Source organism: Talpa occidentalis, unplaced genomic scaffold (genome assembly GCF_014898055.3).
Source record: "Talpa occidentalis isolate TD23 unplaced genomic scaffold, MPIMG_talOcc4v2.1 talOcc4.9, whole genome shotgun sequence".
Classification (NCBI taxonomy): domain Eukaryota; kingdom Metazoa; phylum Chordata; class Mammalia; order Eulipotyphla; family Talpidae; genus Talpa; species Talpa occidentalis.
In genome coordinates this window covers 106239758-106257527 of record NW_023605305.1, presented here as the reverse complement: position 1 = coordinate 106257527, position 17770 = coordinate 106239758, and the positions used below count along the sequence as shown (strand labels likewise).

The window sequence follows — 17770 nt, the reverse complement described above, 5'->3', positions numbered from 1 at the left end:
CATTCTAGAAGGTATGTAGCAACATCCCCTTGTGGTTTCAATGTGCATTTCCTCAATGGCTAATGATATTGAATGTGTTTTAATGTCCATATTTGCCATCTGTGTATCTTTGATGAAGTGTTTGTTCAAGTCCTGTTTTTTAATTGGATTGTTTGTTTCTTACAATTAAGTTTTGAGAAGTCTTTATATATTCTGAATGCAGAATATTTGTTGGATATGAAATGTGCAAAATTTTCTCTCCCTCTGCAGTTTGTTTTTCCATTCTCTTAACAGTGTCTTTTGCAGAGCAAAAGTTTTGTTTTGGTGAAGTTTAATTTATATCTTTTTAAAAAATGAATCATATCAATATTTTAGGCATTGTGTCTAAAATCTCCTTGTCTAATGCTTGGTCAGAAACATTTTCTTCTATTTTTTATTCCAAATATTTTATAATTTTATGCTTTACATTTAGATATCTTTGAGTTATTTTTTATATAAGGTGTGAGATTTAGGTCAAGGTTCTTTTCTGAGGGGTATGAGAGGGGAATGTAGATATCCAATTGTTCTGACATCAGTTTTTGGAAAGACTATTCTTTCTTCATTTAACTGCTCCTGCACTTTTGTAAAAAAAAAAAAAAATCAATTGGCCATAATTGTGTGAGTCTATTTCTGGACTCTTTAATCTATGGGTCTGTACCTTTGCCAATATCACATTATATTGGATATAGTAGTTTTAATAGTAAATCTGAAAATAGGGTAATATGATTCCTCAAACTTTGGTTGTCTTCAAAATTCTTTTAGCCATTCTAGTTCCTTTGCTATTCAGAATAAATCTTAGGATCAGTTTATATCTACAAAAAGCTCTGTTGGGATATTAAAATTATATTAAACCTACAGATCAATTTAGGCAAAATTGACATCATTTACTATGCTGAATTTCCCAATCCATGAACACAGTATATCTCCCCATTTGTTTAGGTCTTCTTTGATTTATTTCATGAGCATTTGTAGTTTTAAGCATACAGATCATATACCTGTTTTTGTAGACATATCTGAACATTTAATTTTGGGGTAGCCATTATAAATGTGTTATACAATTAAGTTTTCATGTGACAACTACCAGTACCTAGAAATACAATTGATTTTTTTCTGTTGACTCTGTACCTGGTGGCCTTTCTAAATAATCACGTTTTAGTTCCACAATATTTTTACAGATTCCTTGGAATTTTCCATGTAGGCGACTGTCATTTGCAAATAAGGAGTTTTCTTTCTTTCTTCATAACCTGTATGTGTTTTATATGTCTTCTTGGGGTTAATGATAGTACCTACTACTACAAAGGGCTATTATGAAGGTTAAATAAGATAATGTATGTACAACCTCATGCCTGGCGCATAGCAAATATTCAATAAATATTAAATAACTACCTGGTCAGAGCTATGCTTCAGGAATATTAATCGGTTTTCAGTGTTTAAATGATACAGGCACATGGCTTTCCTTTTAAAATAGAATCAGAGTCTTCCAAGGCATGTGCCAAGAATATTTCAGAAAGCAGCAGCTCTAGGTGGAATGGCATGTCTCTGAAATGGAATTAACACAAATTAGAGGCTACTCTAAGTGAAGGTCAGGGAAGAGGGAGTTGTGATTGCATTGCTGATTTTTATATTCCAGTATTCCCTTATACTGGGCTATTTTGAAGCACTGAAATTCAGGTCTTTATGTTGGTGTAATATGTAATTTTAGACATTGACCATCAGCTTCACTTACTCTCCTTACCTCTCTTCAAACCCTCCTTTCTTCTGCTGTCCAAACACCCTCCCCATCACTATCAGTACAAGCCCTTCCATCCCTTCTGTACCAGTCAGTTCCAGAAACTCCCTATTTCTTCCAAACACCTTCATCCTCTACTACATCCTCTTAAATGCAGAGGGAGGACTAGGCAGAAGTAGGAAATCTATTGTGGCTTCTAATTTGCTTGAACCAGAAAGCAGATGAGGTAACACTGGTTTACCTTGGTTAATATTGTTAAGATTTTCTGGGTAGACACCCAATTCAAATAAGCTTAAGCAAAACAAAAAGTAATTCATTGTATCCTATAACTGAAAAGTGAAAGTGTTTTACTCATGACAGATTCCAGTGGCCCAATGGTAACGTCAGAAGTGGGTTTTGTCTATGTCTCTGTCTGCCCATGTCTGCTCTGCTTTCCTCTACTTTATTTCCCTGCTGGATTCTCCCCCATGACAGTCCACAGCAGTCTGGGTTTACATCTTAACAACCTAGCACAAACCCACAAGAGTTGCAGGCAAAGTAGAGCTCTCAATACCCTAGCTTGGGCCTCATTCCCATCTCAGAAACGGCCACTGTGGCCCAGGACTGGCCACATCTTGGTCATGTGGCCATTCTCACACTATGTGGGCAGTATCAATCCCACTGAAACCACAAAAGTGGAAGTGAGAGAGAACTAATATCCAGAAAGGAAAATAAAGGTACTTGCCGAAAGAACAGCCAGTGAACAAGCAAAACCAGCATATGTTCACAACATCAGATAACTAAACCTGTTAGAACTCTAGAATCATGGCAAATTGGCTCTAAGTGAAGATCTAAGAATGTTTCCCATAAATAAAGCCCATAAACTCTGATGCATAAACTCTGTGACATCTGTTTTGGTAGTTCTGCATGGTTTTGCATAACTGAGGGCATAGAGACATACTTTTGTAGGATCATCTCCCTCTGTCAGCTCTTTAAGTGTGGGCATTTCTTAGGGTTTTATATCTGAATAATTAAGTTGTCACATCAATGATCTCTAGAGAAGATGACTTGTTACTATTATCTGAAAAGCTATATTTCTCTTTTGGAACTGCACTAGCAAATCATTAGGTTGCAAAGAGAATCTCACAGGATACTTAAGCTATCTCAAGTATATAGATAGAACAACTCTTAAGTATAGAATTATGAACTAAAGGACTATGAGATTATTTTCCAGAATGAAGCTAATTTTCAAAATGAGGAATAAATTTGTAAATAACAACTGAACATTCTAGTGGGCATTACTGAATTGCTTCCATAGTATTCACTTCCCCATTTTCCCAACAACAGCACCAGATTTTGCTTAAGGCAAGGCATTCACAGATAAATGATTAGGAAAAAATAAATCCTACCTCTAGTTTTAGAAATCTGATTTATGGCAATACTCCTGGTCATGAGGAGTCATTCAAAGATGGGCATGTGACCCAACTCTGGCTAATTATACTCAATTCTTATACATCTATTTGAGTGGATGAGTTTCTCTTCTTTCTCCCTCCCACCTCCCCCTTAATTGGATATAAATCCATAAGCACAGCAGGAGGTACTGGCAGCCATCCTGTACCAGGAAGGGAGTTTACTGAGAATGATGTCAGTCTTAAGAAAAACTAAAAGAAAGAAACCAGGTCCTGGTCACATTATTTGAGTTGCTGGATCAAGCCATACCTGAAGTCATATACCTTGGACTTCTCAGTAAGGTATATTAATAAATTCCCTTCACTATTTAAAGTTAGTTTAACTAGGATTCTCTGTTACTGTAACTTTGACATCAGCCTCAGCTGCAATACAATTCTGGCACTAACTACCTGGGGTTAACTATTCTATACATTTGAGGGCATAGTCTTCAGCCATTCTGCCCTTACTTTAGACATTAGACAAACTTTGGGAGTCCCTAAGCCACTCCCACTGGCAAAAATTCAGGGATTCTCATTGCTCAATTATTGAACTTGTTCAAGTTCATAACTTACAAAAAAAAAAACTGAAAAGAAATCAGGAACATTTATAATTTCAGTTTTATTTGAAAGACACAAATAATTGCCAACCAGATGAAGACTGCCAACAGGGCAAAGTCTGGGAGGGTCTTGAGAATGCAACCTCCCTGTGGGGCTGGGAGGTGTCACTTTCTGAGCACACAGTGTTCACAAACCAGGAATTCCTCTAAGCTTCTGAGTCCAGAGATTTTATTGGGATTCCACCACATAAGTATGGATTCACTGGATCACTGCTGTGATTGAACACAATCTTCAGTGTAACAGATTTCCTCAAATTCTCCCTCCCCTCCTTCCCTTTTTTAAAATTATTTATTTATTTATTCATTTTTTTCCCTCCTTCCCTTCTAATTGCATTAGTTTAATCCCTCATCAGCTCATTTGAACTTTTATTATCACCTCTTTGTTCCCCCAACAGGGGAAAAGAAAAGAACCAAAGCGTCTAAGGCCCTTCTTTTTTTCTGAAAAGTAGTCTAAAAATAGAAAATTTGATTGCATTTTTTAATTTACATTTTTTTTTTGTGTACATATTATTAGGGGTCAGTTATTTCTAATAATCTCAGATGACCAAACCAATCTTTGGAGTGTTCTCTGCTCTACTTCTGACTTTACTTGTGGTGTTACCATGCTTGTTATAATCTCAGAGTTGGAGAAAAATCTTGTAAAAGAGTAAAAAGCAAAACAACAACAGAAAAACTTATTCCTAGCACTCCTGCAACTTTTCGTGTATGTTCTGAGCTGTAGCACAGGTAGTTTGTTTGTGTGAGGTGTTTTAAAAGGCCAAAGATAAAAGGTTTCCTTTTTTTGTGTATAAAGTTGCTGTTTATTTTATTTTGGGGCCTGTTTGACGTATGTTGTCTAAAATGTTGTCTAATAATAAACTGGATTTTATTTTGCTGTGTTGTTCTAAAATAAATAAAATGAACGAAACCTATTTTTAAAAGTTTGGCTTTGGACATGCTTGGTTTGGAATATTTTAGGCATCTGAGTGGAGCAACTAATGGAGAAATGCATGTAGAGTTCAGGAGAGAGGTTGAGGCTGACATTGTTAGCACTTAAGTTTTTTACATAGATGGTATTTTAAATGATAGCATTGGTTAATATTTTCTAAGACGCGTGTTAGTAAAATCTGAGTAGAAGCCCAAGGGTAGAACACAAAAATATTTTAATACTTAACGGTTGAGTAAAGTAAAGGTTGAGAAAAGATCCAACAAAGAGGCTGAGACAAGCAGCCAGGATGCTGAGAAAAAAAATCACTAAAGGGTGGAAGTCAGATAAACATTGCCTTTAAAGAAGAAGTAATGATCAACTGGTCAGAAGCTACTTAGGTCAAGTAAGGGGAGAATTGGATTTGGTAATTTGAAGGCTATTGTTAACCTTGATAAGAAAAGTCTCAGAAGCAGATAAAAGAATCATGAGAGGTCTTTTGTATCCTAAAAAGTTAAGATACAGTAAATGGAAAGAGAGTGAGAAGTTTCATCACATAAAGAAAGCAAAGAAGTGGTATCCTAGCTGGAGAGACATTCGATTCGGGTTGCAGCCTCTAGAGGGAGAATACTCAAGATCCTGAGTAGGTGAGTTTTGTAGATATTGGAGTATTTAGGCCTGGAGTTCAAGAGTGAAAAGCCTGGAGATACTGATTTTGAAATAACTAATTATATATGATTCGAACAAATATGGGAGTAGATGAAATTGCTTAGAGACAATGAAAACGAGAGGAGTCAAAAGATGTAATGGAAGAAGATCCAGTAAGGAAGACTAAGTACTGGCCTCTATTTCCCAGTTATTTTTATCCCCATAGCACATGGCACATGGTTTCACCTCTCATATTGGGAAAGCGTTCCTTTCCTGGATCCTTCCTCATTTCTCACAGTACTTTATGCATATCTTTATTAGCACTTATTTCCCTGCATTTACATTATATGCCTGCTTCTTCCAACAACCTGAAAGCTCCCTCTGCCAAAACCTTTTTCATCTTTGTGTCTACAACTCTTAACATAGTACATAGTAGGTGCTAAATGAATGATGCATGGAAGAGGGGGAGGCTAAGCTACAAATAGAGTGTGTAATATATAACCATTAGAAAGTGTGAATACGCCTTTCTAAAAGCAATATACATGTTGGAAAGAATTCACCAGTGAAGCCATCTGGAGTTTTCTTGTAGGAAGGTTTTTTATTATGAATTCAATTTCTTTAAGATATAAAAATATAGATTTTTCCGTTTATCATTGTTTCAGTCTTGGTAAGTTTTGTTTTTCAATAAAAATTTTCCATTTTATCTGAATTGTCAAATTTATTGGTATAAAGTTAGTTGGAGGATCCTGTTACATTTTTAATGTCTATAGGGCCTGTAGTGATGTTCAATTTTTTATTGCTGATATTAGTAATGTGTGTTCTTATACTTTTCCTTGATTTGTCCTGCTAGGAGTGGACTGATTTTAAACTTTCTGAAGAGCAGTAAATTTTGGCTTTGATAATTTTCTTTCACATCTCTGCTTTCTGTTTCACTGATTTCTGATTTTATCGTACTTTTTTTAAATTTGAATTAAATTTGCTTGTTACTTTCTCTAAATTTTCCTTTGAAACTCTGAATCCTGTGGGTGAGTTCTGTAACCAAAGTGGCTCATTAGAGAAGTCTCAACTCTTAAAAGAATACACCTTCCTTAATACACTACCATGTTCTGTCACTGGCTGGAAACAGTTTATAGGAAGTTGTGAACACATCAGTGGATCCAGAAGGCCAGTAGCTGGGCTCATCAGTTAACTATGCTCTGCAGAGCAGGAAATCCAAGGGGCCCATTTTCAGAACCACAGACCATTTTTGGTCTTACAGGTCTACTTCTTCAGGCAGTTTTGGAAAGAAGGTTTTCCATAGTTCCTATGGGTCTCTCTTCTTGAAGGGAAACTTAGAAGGGGAAGCTTAGTGGAATGAAGTACATTTGGTCTGGAGGCCACAACTGATACTCACCCTCTCCTTTCCACTATCCACTCTAAGTCACCCTTATCCTCAGTGATTAGTTTAGTAGGTCTTGGGGGCTTGTATGGTTGTATGAGCCAAACCTTAATTCTTGAGGCTTCTGAGCTCCTGGTAATCATACCTTTCTTGAGCCAGTGTTATTGTGTTCATTCACAGTTTCAGGGGGGCAAGAGAGTAACAAAAGATGCTTAAGTGGACCACATGGGTTCTGTAAAAGGCAGTGCTATCTCCTCCTACTGATCAGGTTAATTGTCCCTCTCATAATGGTGACACCTCCTTTGGCCTACCAATCCCTGGACATAGGAATCTAAAATACCCCAGCAGCAGTCAGAGCTTATAGCTCACAGCACCTTTATGGGAGTACAAACCTTTTGGGGACAGTACCTTCAGTCTTACAGATCCCAGATATGAGTATGGGAAGCACAATAAGCTTTAATGGGTCATTAGGAGTGAACCTAAGTGGGGCTACCCTGCATCCACTCCTTGGTTAGTGGACCATGTAGTGTTACTACTGGGGTCATAAACACCTTTGCTTTAATGTCTCTAACACATCCAGACTGATAGCACCCAATTCACTCAGAGTGTTACTTCTAAGTGCTGTTTCACCTGTGCCTTTGGAAAGTAATTTAACTCTATGTTTTTCTGGATGATGTGAATCCCATAGCCATGGGTTCACTTCCATACCTCTTTTAATGTGAAGCACCCTGGTCAGGTGCTATTTTATGTAGTATCCTATGCTCATGGACCAGGTATTTCATAAACACACATAGTAGTGCTGGTTGAGGATCCGTGAGTAGAATGGAAAACCCATGGACAAAATTGGTATCTACCACTGTGAGAATGAACTATTGGTCCCTCCAGAATGGATGACTTCACTGAGTTAACTTGTCACCAAGTAGCAAGTTGGTCTTTTTGATTAACAGTATCATATTGGGGGCACAGCATTGGTCTCTGTTGTTCACAGTTTGGATAGTCATGTATCAGTAGCTAGATTAGCATGGAAGGTTGGAGTTCATTCTTTTTGGGCCCATATATCACCTCCATCTCTGCCACTATGGCTTCTCCATGGATGTGCCTGGATTCATTTCTTAGAGATGTCTTCAAGTTCTACACATTTGGTCATTAAAACAACAGAAATTTATTGTCTCACAGTTCTGGAGGTTAGATGTCTGAGATTAAGGTGTTGGCAGGCTTGATTCCTTCTGAGGACTATGAAGGAAAATCTATTTCAATTTCTTCTCTAGCTTCTGGTAGTTTGTTGGCAATCTTTGGATTTCTTAGTTTCTGCTGCATCACCCTAATCTGTTTTTATCTTCACACGTATTCTCTCTACATATCTGTCTTCACCTGGCTGTCTGTTTTTAAGGACCAGTCATACTGAATTAGGAGTCTACTTTATTCCACTATGAACCCATCTTAACTAACTACATCTACAATAACCTTATTTCCAAATGAAGTTACATTCTGAGTTATTGGAGTTAGAACTTCAACCTGTGGATGGGAGTGGGGAGACATAATGCAATCCATTAAGAGTGGCCATCACACTGGTTTTGGGGTGGCCAGTTTTTCAGGCTGATAATGACAACTGGATGAATCATTTGTCTTCTTGATTATTTAGTGCCTCTTTGCTGGAGGATGCAAGTGTGCTACAAAAATCTTCACCATTTATGCCCACTTCTATACATTCATCCACATGAGTCTACCTCAGAACTCCTTATCTTTGGCCTTCCAGTCCATAGGCCTCTTACCAGAGGGTCAGGCCTTTGATACCTGCCCAAGTAGCTATCTCTTATACTGATCGGCTTCTCCTTACACACAAAGTAGACTATCAGGGATGATGCTTGCAGCCCCACCCACTGGGAAGGTTTTCCCTTTCTGATGTTTTTCAAAGCTCCTCAAGAATGTGGCTATAGGACCTCCTCCATGGTGGCACAGTGGGTTGAGTGCAGCGCGTTGAGCGCAGCGCTGCGCAGCTGTCCGTAGCCTCCGTGGAGCCGGTTCCACTCCTGGCCGGCCAGGGAGATTCCCACATGGCAAAGCAGACCTCCCCTGTCTCGCCCCCTGTTCCCCTCAGCAGTGTATTTTGGTCCTTCTGCTTATTCTGCTCCTTGCTCTGTCTCTGGTGGATTCTCTTACCCTCCCACGCCTCTGGCCTGTATACCAGTTCTTGTATAAATAAAAAAATCTTTAAAAAAAAAAAAAAGAATGTGGCTGTAGTGCAGCTGCCATTTAATTTTGCCTTGCACCCACATACTAAGCTGACTCATTCATAAACCAAACTCAGACTTTCCTCTTTTCCTTCAGCAGGTCATGATACTGATACAGCTATGTTGGGTGAAATGGGGGGCCTGGGCTACTTGGTGGTGCAGTTTACAAGTATCCTCACCACATTTGCACTCCATCCCAGGCACCCCATATTATAGTAGATGGTGCGTGGTCCAGCTGCACCAACAGAAACCAGTCTATAAAAGGTAGTTCTGGATACTTGGTCACTTGGTGTCCTGTGGCGAAGTCTTCTGTCTCCACCAAGGACCAGTGTCACACGAGTAGGTTTCTAAAATGTGTATAACTCTGCTGCAGGTGGTGTGGCTCACTCCAGAGTCCCAGAGACTGCACTGTGATTTTTCCACTGGGGTTTGCCATAAGCTCTGTGTGCTCTGCTGCCATACAAAACACCATAGACTGGGTTGCTTAAACAATAGAAATTTATTTTCCCACAGTTCTGGAGGTTGGAAGTTTGAGATCAGAGCACTAGCCTGGTAAACCTCTGGAGTTAGTGCTCTTCCTGACTTGGAGAGAGCCACCTTCTCGCTGTGTCCTCCCAAGGCGGTTCAAATTGGAGGTGTTTCTGCTCCTGTAATCCAATAAATTTTTTATCAAGTGATAACTCAGTCACAGCCTTGGTGTTCTCCTCAGAACCTGCCTTCTTACTTTTTTGAAATATGGGTAGGCTGAGAATTTTCTGAATGATCAAGCTGTGATTGATCAATTGCTTAACAATTTTTCAATTCATCTTTCTTCTTTCACATTTTATGGAAGGATTCAGGAAGAACAAACCTCATTCTTCAAAACTTTGCTGAGACATCTGAGCTAAACAGGCAAGTCCATCACTCACAATTTCCACCTCCCACAAAATACTAGAAAACACAGTTCAAACAAGTTCTTTGCCACTTTATAACAAGGGTTACCTTCCCTCCAGTTTCTGATAACACTCCTCATTTCTGTCTGCAACCTCACTACAGTATCCCTTAATGTCCATATTCCTAGCACTCACTAAAACTCTTCCAGCCTCAACCCATTAGTCAGTTACAAATCCATATTCAGTTTTAGCTGTCACAGCAGTACTCCACTGACAGCACCAAAATCGGCATTAGTCAGAATTCATAACCAATAGCAGAGAGACATAGATACAGATACTGATATAGGCACAGGTAGGTTTAGTATAAAGAACTGGCTCACATGATTATGGAAGCAGAGAAGTCCTGAGATCTGCAGTCAGCAAGCCGGAGGCCCAGGAAAGCCATGGTGTACTTCCAGGCTGAGCTTGAAGGCCTGAGAACCAGAAGAGCAGATGGTATAAATCAGTCTGAAAGTTGGCAGCCTCAAGAAGCAAGAAGAGCTAATGTCTGAAGACCAGAAAAGACCAGCGTCCTAGCCGATCAATCAGGCAGGGGAAGTTCCTTTGTGCTCAGTATTTTTATTCTACTTCAGATCTCCACTTGATTGGATGCAGCCCCTCACATTAGGGAGGGTGATCTGTTTTATTTAGTTTACCAATCCAAATGTTAATCAATGTCATCCAGAAATACTCTCATAGACACACCCACAATAATGTTTGACCAATTATCTGGGTATCCCCATGGCCCAGTCAACGTAAAATTCACCACCACAAAGCTCCAGCCTGCATTTTCCTCATCTGACACCTCCAACCCCAAAGGCTCCTGGAATATAAGGTTAAAGTGGCACAGATGATTATTCTGTAGACCGACCCTTTTCCTGTTCTGAACCCCAAAGTTGGAAATCTTCAGTGTTACTTGGTGTATGGGCTGGAGCAGTATTTCTAGATGTAGAATGTGATGCCCAGGTCATAAACACACCAAGTCCTATGCATCCTTCTCCATGGTAGGGGGTAGAAGATGCAACAGCTTGACTCTTACTTTATTTTTTTTTAAAGATTTATTTATTTATGCATTCAAGAACTGGGGTACAGGCCAGAGGTGTGGGGGGTGAGAGGAGTCACCAGAGATAGAGTAGGGAACAGAACAGGTGGACTGACTGAAATACACTGCTAAGGGGCACAGCGGGCAAGGCAGAAGAGGTCTGCTGTGCCATGTGGGTCACCTCCATGGCTGGGGATCGAACTCGTGCTGCAATGGCTGCCATTAGCTTCACAATGTTGATGTCTAAGCTCTTGCGCCACCAGGGAGGCCCCTTGACTCTTACTTTAAAAGGATATGCTGCACACCTCTGACCACCGGACCCTTAAAAACTTTACTGAAGTGACAAGTCCTTGAATCTTTATAGCAATTTCCTTCTACTCTCTGGGTCTTCCCAATGCCTCCAGCCTACTAGCCACCACTTACTTGTGCTGTCTGACCAGCCTTTAGTATTTTTGATGTAATGGATCAATGAATGTGACATTCTATGAGATGTTCTGGACTATATTATGGACCATATTAGGACAGATCTCTTTGGACTATATTATGACAGGGGGCAGAGAGTTAACCATCCAAAACTGTAAATGAATATTGTTATCTATCCCACATGTATGGGAACCATTTCTGATGATTCTATCTAGTCAGAATGGAAAATTCATTCAACAAATCACTCAACACATGCCCTGTCTCACTGGCCTCTTAATTTGCCCCAGCTCCAATGCTACACCCAGGACGGCAGGTGCCATTACAGCTGTTACTTGCTGAAGCCTGGCCTAGTCTACAGCCATTCTCCAGAATCTGCCTAGTTTCTGCAGGGGCCATACTGGCTGATTAAATGGAGATGTGAGAGGAATTATCCTTCCTTCTCCCACATCCTTTGGGTCTCTAATAGTGGTGCTCATTTCCATCATGTTCCTTGTATGTGATTTTTATGTTAGAGGGTTTGAAGGGTCATTTTCAGATATTTCCACTTGTCCTTTTCCACTATGATAGCTCTTACACAGGTCAAGGATTTAATTTGGGTATTACTCCAACTGCCAAGTATATTAATTCCAATTATACACTTAGGAACTAGAAGTATGACCACTTGTGGGTTCACAGACACAATAAACCTGTGATCTGGACTTTAGCCAGGACTCCATTTATTACTTGACCCTGTAAGAACCCACTCTAACCAGGTGCCAGGACAACACCTTGAATCTAAGAATGTTGACATCTTCTGAGTTCCTGAGTTTAACAGTTCTCAAATTTTCTGGTTATACCTCTTCCCCAATGTGTACAGTCATCCAAGGAATGGCAACAGATAGGGGAATAATATGTATACTTGCTACAGTGTTGCAGAATCTGCTGCAACACTAGGTCACAGACTGTTACAATGGGTTACAGACCTGAAAAATGGCTTAAGTCTGGCCCTTGAACAAAGGATAATGACTTTTTAAAAAAAATTTATTTATTTATTCATACAAGCACTGGGTACAGTCAGAAGCACAGGAGGGTGAGAGAATTCACCACAGATAGAGGGGGGAACAGAACAGGCAGAGTGAAGAAGTACACTGCTGAGGGGATTAGCGGGCACGGCAAGAGAGGTCTGTCACGCCATGTGGGACCCTTGCTGGAGGCCAGGGATGGAACCAGCACTGCAGAGGCTGTGGGCAGCTTTGCAGCCCAGCGCTCAACCGCTGCACCACCAGGGGAGGCCCAAGGATAATGACTTTTTGAGGGTGATGTTTCTCAGTCTCTTGCTCCTCACTTTTGGCTGCCTTTTTTGTTTTGTTTCTAGATGTTAATAGGCCTTGCTGACTCTTTTTTCCCCTGGAGAAGCTAAGATCTACATCCATCCCCACAATTCCCTATGTGTCAAACCTCCTTGGCTGCCACTCTTGTCAGATGTTGATCTTCAGAGCATTATGACCTCCTGGCTTCTGGTGACTAAAAGCACTGTCTGGCCTCTATTATTTGGGGGGGGGGGAGAAGGACATTATTCTCATGGTTATTAAGAGCCCCAGCTCTATGTCCAAATTTCCTTTTTATAAGGACACCAGACAGATAGGATTAAAATCCTACCTACTTCATTTTAACTTACATACCTCCTTAAAAACCCTATTTTCAGGGCCTCCCCTGGTGACGCAGTGGTTGAGCTCTGCCCGCAGTCTCTGCAGCACCAGTTCGATCCCCGGCCACTGGCGAGGGTCCCACAAAAAACAAAACAAAACAAAAAAACTCTATTTTCAAATATAGTCACATTCTGGGGAAGCCTTCAGAATGGTTTAGGGCTTCAACATGAAGTGAGGAGGGCACAGTTTAGCCCATAACAATATGTAAGAGATTCATTTGGGGAAATATCTGTGAGAGACAAAAGAGAAGGGAGCAGAGGTGGGAGAGTCTGTAAATTGTGACACAGGTATGATAACATGTTGAAGCAGGAAAAGAAAGGAGGGATACACAGTGTCTCAGACCACAGCATGGTTCTAAGGTTTCAACTAGGCTTATGGGTAGTTCTCAAGTCAAAGCTGCCTGTCAGAGGGGTCCCCAATACTGCAGCAGTGAAACTGCATTAGTTCTCCTGCCATGCTGTCATTGGCCAGGACTGGCCAATTACTATTTCTAGAAAGACTTGCAACAATCAAAGCTAGTTAAACATCCCAATTACAAAACAATGGAAATCAAATAAATCATATACAAGGTGAAGCAGGCAAATATAAAATATTTTTTATGTAAATAAACTGTACCTTTTAAGTAGTCAGATGGATGTGGGGGACATAACATTTAGGACAAGCAGAGACCTAGATTAGACTGATTTGAAATCACTTATGAAATTCTCCATACATTTTCTACGAATTGTCCAGGAATGTCTGACACAAAGTGACCAGAGATGACATCTGCTAACAAATTGAGTATGTTCAATACTTATTAAATATACGCCAAACTATGTCATTTACTTCCAGTAGACTGGCAAGGAAATTATCATGCTTTGTTGTAATATAATTTAAAGCTCTAAAATAATTACGGCACGTTTCAATTCTGTATCATTTTCCTTTCTTTGAAAAAAAAAAAACCAAACCTACAACACAAAACAGTGCCAAAATATCTGACAGCGCTCACACTGTGGGTGAATGGAGAACTTTCACAATGTCCAAATGATGTGCATTTCTATAGGACAAAACATTCCTTCTCATCAATCAGTATTTTACAGAAAAATGTGTGAAAACAAACATTTCTCTATTTTATGACTTCCCCTCCAAAAACAAAAGAAATAAAAGAAAATGAAAAGTGCCAGTTTTAAATTAAATTTTAAGAGTGGCAATTTGAGATTGAGATTGAATTTTTTACTTACTCTATTTCTCCAAGTGACACATAAATTAACCTAGGATGTTTAAAGCAATCAATACTTGTCTACTAACTCTACAAATATCTCCAAAGCATCTGCTACATGCCAAATACTGTAAGTCACAGTTCTGGTCCCCAAAGAACTCATTTTTCAATTGCTTTCATGTTTTAAAATGTATTTATTTTTACTGTGACAAAATACAGATAATATGAAATTTATACTTTAGCCATCTTTTTCTTTCCTTTATTGTTTTTTCCATTCTAACCACTTTAAAGTGTATAGTTCAGTGGCATGAAGTACATTCATTGTTGTGCAATTGCCAGAACTTGTCATCATTCCATTCTGAAATTAAACAATAATTCTTCAACCCTCATTTTGCCTCCTGCAGGTAATCACTATTCTACTTTGTGTTTCTATGAATTTGACTATTCTAGGTACTTCATGTAAGTAGAATTATACAATATTTGTCCTTTTTTGTTCAGCTTGTTTAACTTAGCATAATGTGTTCAAGTTTCAAGCATGTTGTAGCATGTATCCAAATTTCCTTTCATTTAAAAACAGAATGTTACAGGGCCTCCCCGGTGGCGCGGCGGTTGAGCGCTGGGTTGCGAAGCTGCCCGCGGCCTCTGCAGCGCCGGTTCGATCCCTGGCTGCTCCTCGGCCACCGGAGGAGGGTCCCACATGGCGCGCAGACCCCTCCTGCCGCCCGCTGCTCCCCTCAGCAGTGTGCTTCGGTCCTTCTGCCTGCTCTGCTCCCCGCTCTGGCTCTGGTGAATTCTCTCACCCTCCCGTGCTTCTGACTGTACCCAGTGCATGTATAAACAAAACAAACAAACAAACCAGCAAACAAATAAATAAAGCATGCCTCTATAAAAAAAAAAAAAAATTGCATTAAAAACAGAATGTTACATATTATACATACACTATATGTATTATACATATATATACACCACATTTTGTTTGCCTTCAATTAATTTACTTTTTATTAAATAATCTCTCATTTTATTTCTTCCAAAGAGCTACCACTAAGCTTTTTAAATTAATTTTTTTTATGATAGTGTCTAGAGCATCACAGTCACTTTCCAGATGCCAGTTTCTTGTTTTTGCTGCCAATACCCAAAATATGAGATGCCTTCTTTTATGGGTAGGGTCCTGCAAAAAAAAACCCTTTTCTTCTGTATTTCTCTTAATAAGTTATCAGGGCAATTTTACATATTTTCAAGTATCTTTTTCTTAAGTAATAATTTCTAGTTTATGTACAGTCAGAAGTATCTGCAGTCAGGTAATGACCTAAAGAATTTACTTTGGATATCATCAATTTTTGGTTTCTTTATTTGGGTAGTATCTCCAGTTCACCTTGACTAATCTGCAAGTTTATTTTGCTCCAGGATCCATGTGCCTAGCTTGCCCAGATATTTACATACCTTTCTTAATCTAGCTCATTCTCTCATGTTTTACTGTATTCCTTTCCTTTCTGTTTTCTATGGCTACTTTATTATTTGTCTTAAAAGGACACCTAGTTCAGTTTTTAATGAACCAGTTACTACTAAATTGAACAGATTATAGGCAAGAAACTATACTGGGTACTGACTATTTATGCCATCATGATCCATTTTCTTTCAAGAAACAAGAGTTCCTTACCCAAATTAGTTATCTGTGCCTACCCCTCATTTAATACAGGGTACAAATATTTATAAGGAGATTTGACATTCATGACCATATCTGATATTAGTAGTCTGCAGAGCACTTTGCAACACCAGATGTTCAGGAAATATTATTATGCTCTAGTATAGAGGTAACATAGGCATGGAGGCAGTTACTAGATAGTAATTTCAAAAGAACTTTGAAGGAGTAAGCATAGTGAATTTAATCAACATTTTTTCAGTTGAAAAGCCACATTAGCTGATCAGAAACCTGAAGGATACCACTTTTTTTTCCCTCAGAAATCTAACATACCCAGGGATTGCTATGGTATTCTCCCCAGTTTTACTTGGGTGTCAAACATCTGATGTGGCTAAGCACTACAAAATGAAATTCCTATTGAATTAATGAAGGCAGAAAAAGAAATGATGGGAAAGTTATCAACACCCATCAGGCATGTTTCCACATGTCCTCCACCACAGATACGGTCCTCCACCATTTTTTCCACTCTAGGGTCAGATATAAACTTGAGAGATAAAGGTCTGGTGACCGATGGTGTCATATTAACTGAAAATAGAAATGCGGTATTTCCCTTTCAGTCATATACTACCCATTAAACGACTTAACTGTTTTTTTAATTTTATATATTTTTTACATCATTTTTCAGTTTTGCACAATGTATGCATTTTCATCTTGGTTACAGTCCCCATACAATTCCCACCCCCCTTGTTTTGATCCTACTCCCTCTTCCCTCCCCCCACCCCCAGTGTATCTCTGGTTTATAGTTGCTTATTGATTTTGATTTTTACTTTATTATAATTAATCTTTTTCCTCGTCCCTTATTCAGGTTTTCTAAATTCCTGCTATGACTGAGACCATCAAGTATTTTTCTTTTTCTTTCTGGCTTATTTCGCTGAGCACTATTTACACTAGCTAAGCTATGAAAACAACCCAAATGCCCAAAAATAGATGACTGGATCAAGAAGATGTGGTACATACCCACAATGGAATATTACTCAGCAGTCAAAAAAGATAAACTCATGCAATGTGCAGCAACATGGATGGAGCTGGAAGGGATCATGCTTAACTGGTCATTTTTCTTGAAAAAAACAATTCATTTACAGTGTTTCCATGAAGCTGTGAAGTTGCTTTTCTACTTCACAGTGAGGGAAGCAAGATGCACAGCAAAAAGCGTCACCATCAGCTAATTCCTCACCAACAATGGAAAAAGCCGCGAACAACATGAATTCCGAACCCACTTCGGGGGACAAAATTGCGGGGGGGGAGGGTGGAAGGACGTACAGGCAAAATTACCTTAATTAGGCCGAAACTTCAAGACTTTCCTACAGCCTAAAACCCACCAATTTTCTGAACAAAGAAGTCACGCAGGGGTGGGCTGAAGCGAATGGCCTCGCCCACCGCGCGGCTGAGACCACTGAGCGCACCCCATCACCGCCTAAGTCAGTCTTGGGGGGTCCTGCACCCGGCCCCTGGGCACTGACGGCTCCGGGGCCGGTAGAGCTGCAAGTTCCGCCAGGCGCTCGGAGGGCGGAGAGAGTGGAGGAAACCGGACCTACGAGCTCTGGCGGGATTACGAGAGCGGGCGAGGAGCCTATCACGTCAGCCCAACTCTCCGTACACGCTCTCCCAGGCGCCCAACTAGGCTCCGGCCCATACCTTCCGCCCAGGTGAATCCCCACGGCCAGCGCCGGGCTCCGAGCGCCCCTAGCAACCACCTGTAATTCAAAGCGGAAGGACGGCCCTTGTCCCGCCCTCCCTGGCCCGAGGGGCCAGCACGTTGGCCCAATCACCTCGGCGGGAACTACGGCCAACCAATAGGAGGCAGGCGCGGAAGGGCGGGCCGAAGGGGTCGCGGCGGGCGCACGCGCAGTCGGGAGC

At 40.1% G+C, this 17770-nt stretch overlaps 1 long non-coding RNA gene across 1 annotated transcript; it reads right to left on the bottom strand.

Annotated features, from left to right (window-relative positions):
- Positions 1-9318: 9318 nt before the first annotated feature.
- Positions 9319-17635, bottom strand: LOC119236566 (uncharacterized). Its single transcript, XR_005123098.2, has 3 exons — positions 17549-17635; positions 10205-10297; positions 9319-9599 (listed from the first exon to the last, which is right to left on the bottom strand). It is a non-coding gene; the product is annotated as an uncharacterized LOC119236566 (long non-coding RNA).
- Between the last annotated feature and the right edge of the window lie 135 nt (positions 17636-17770).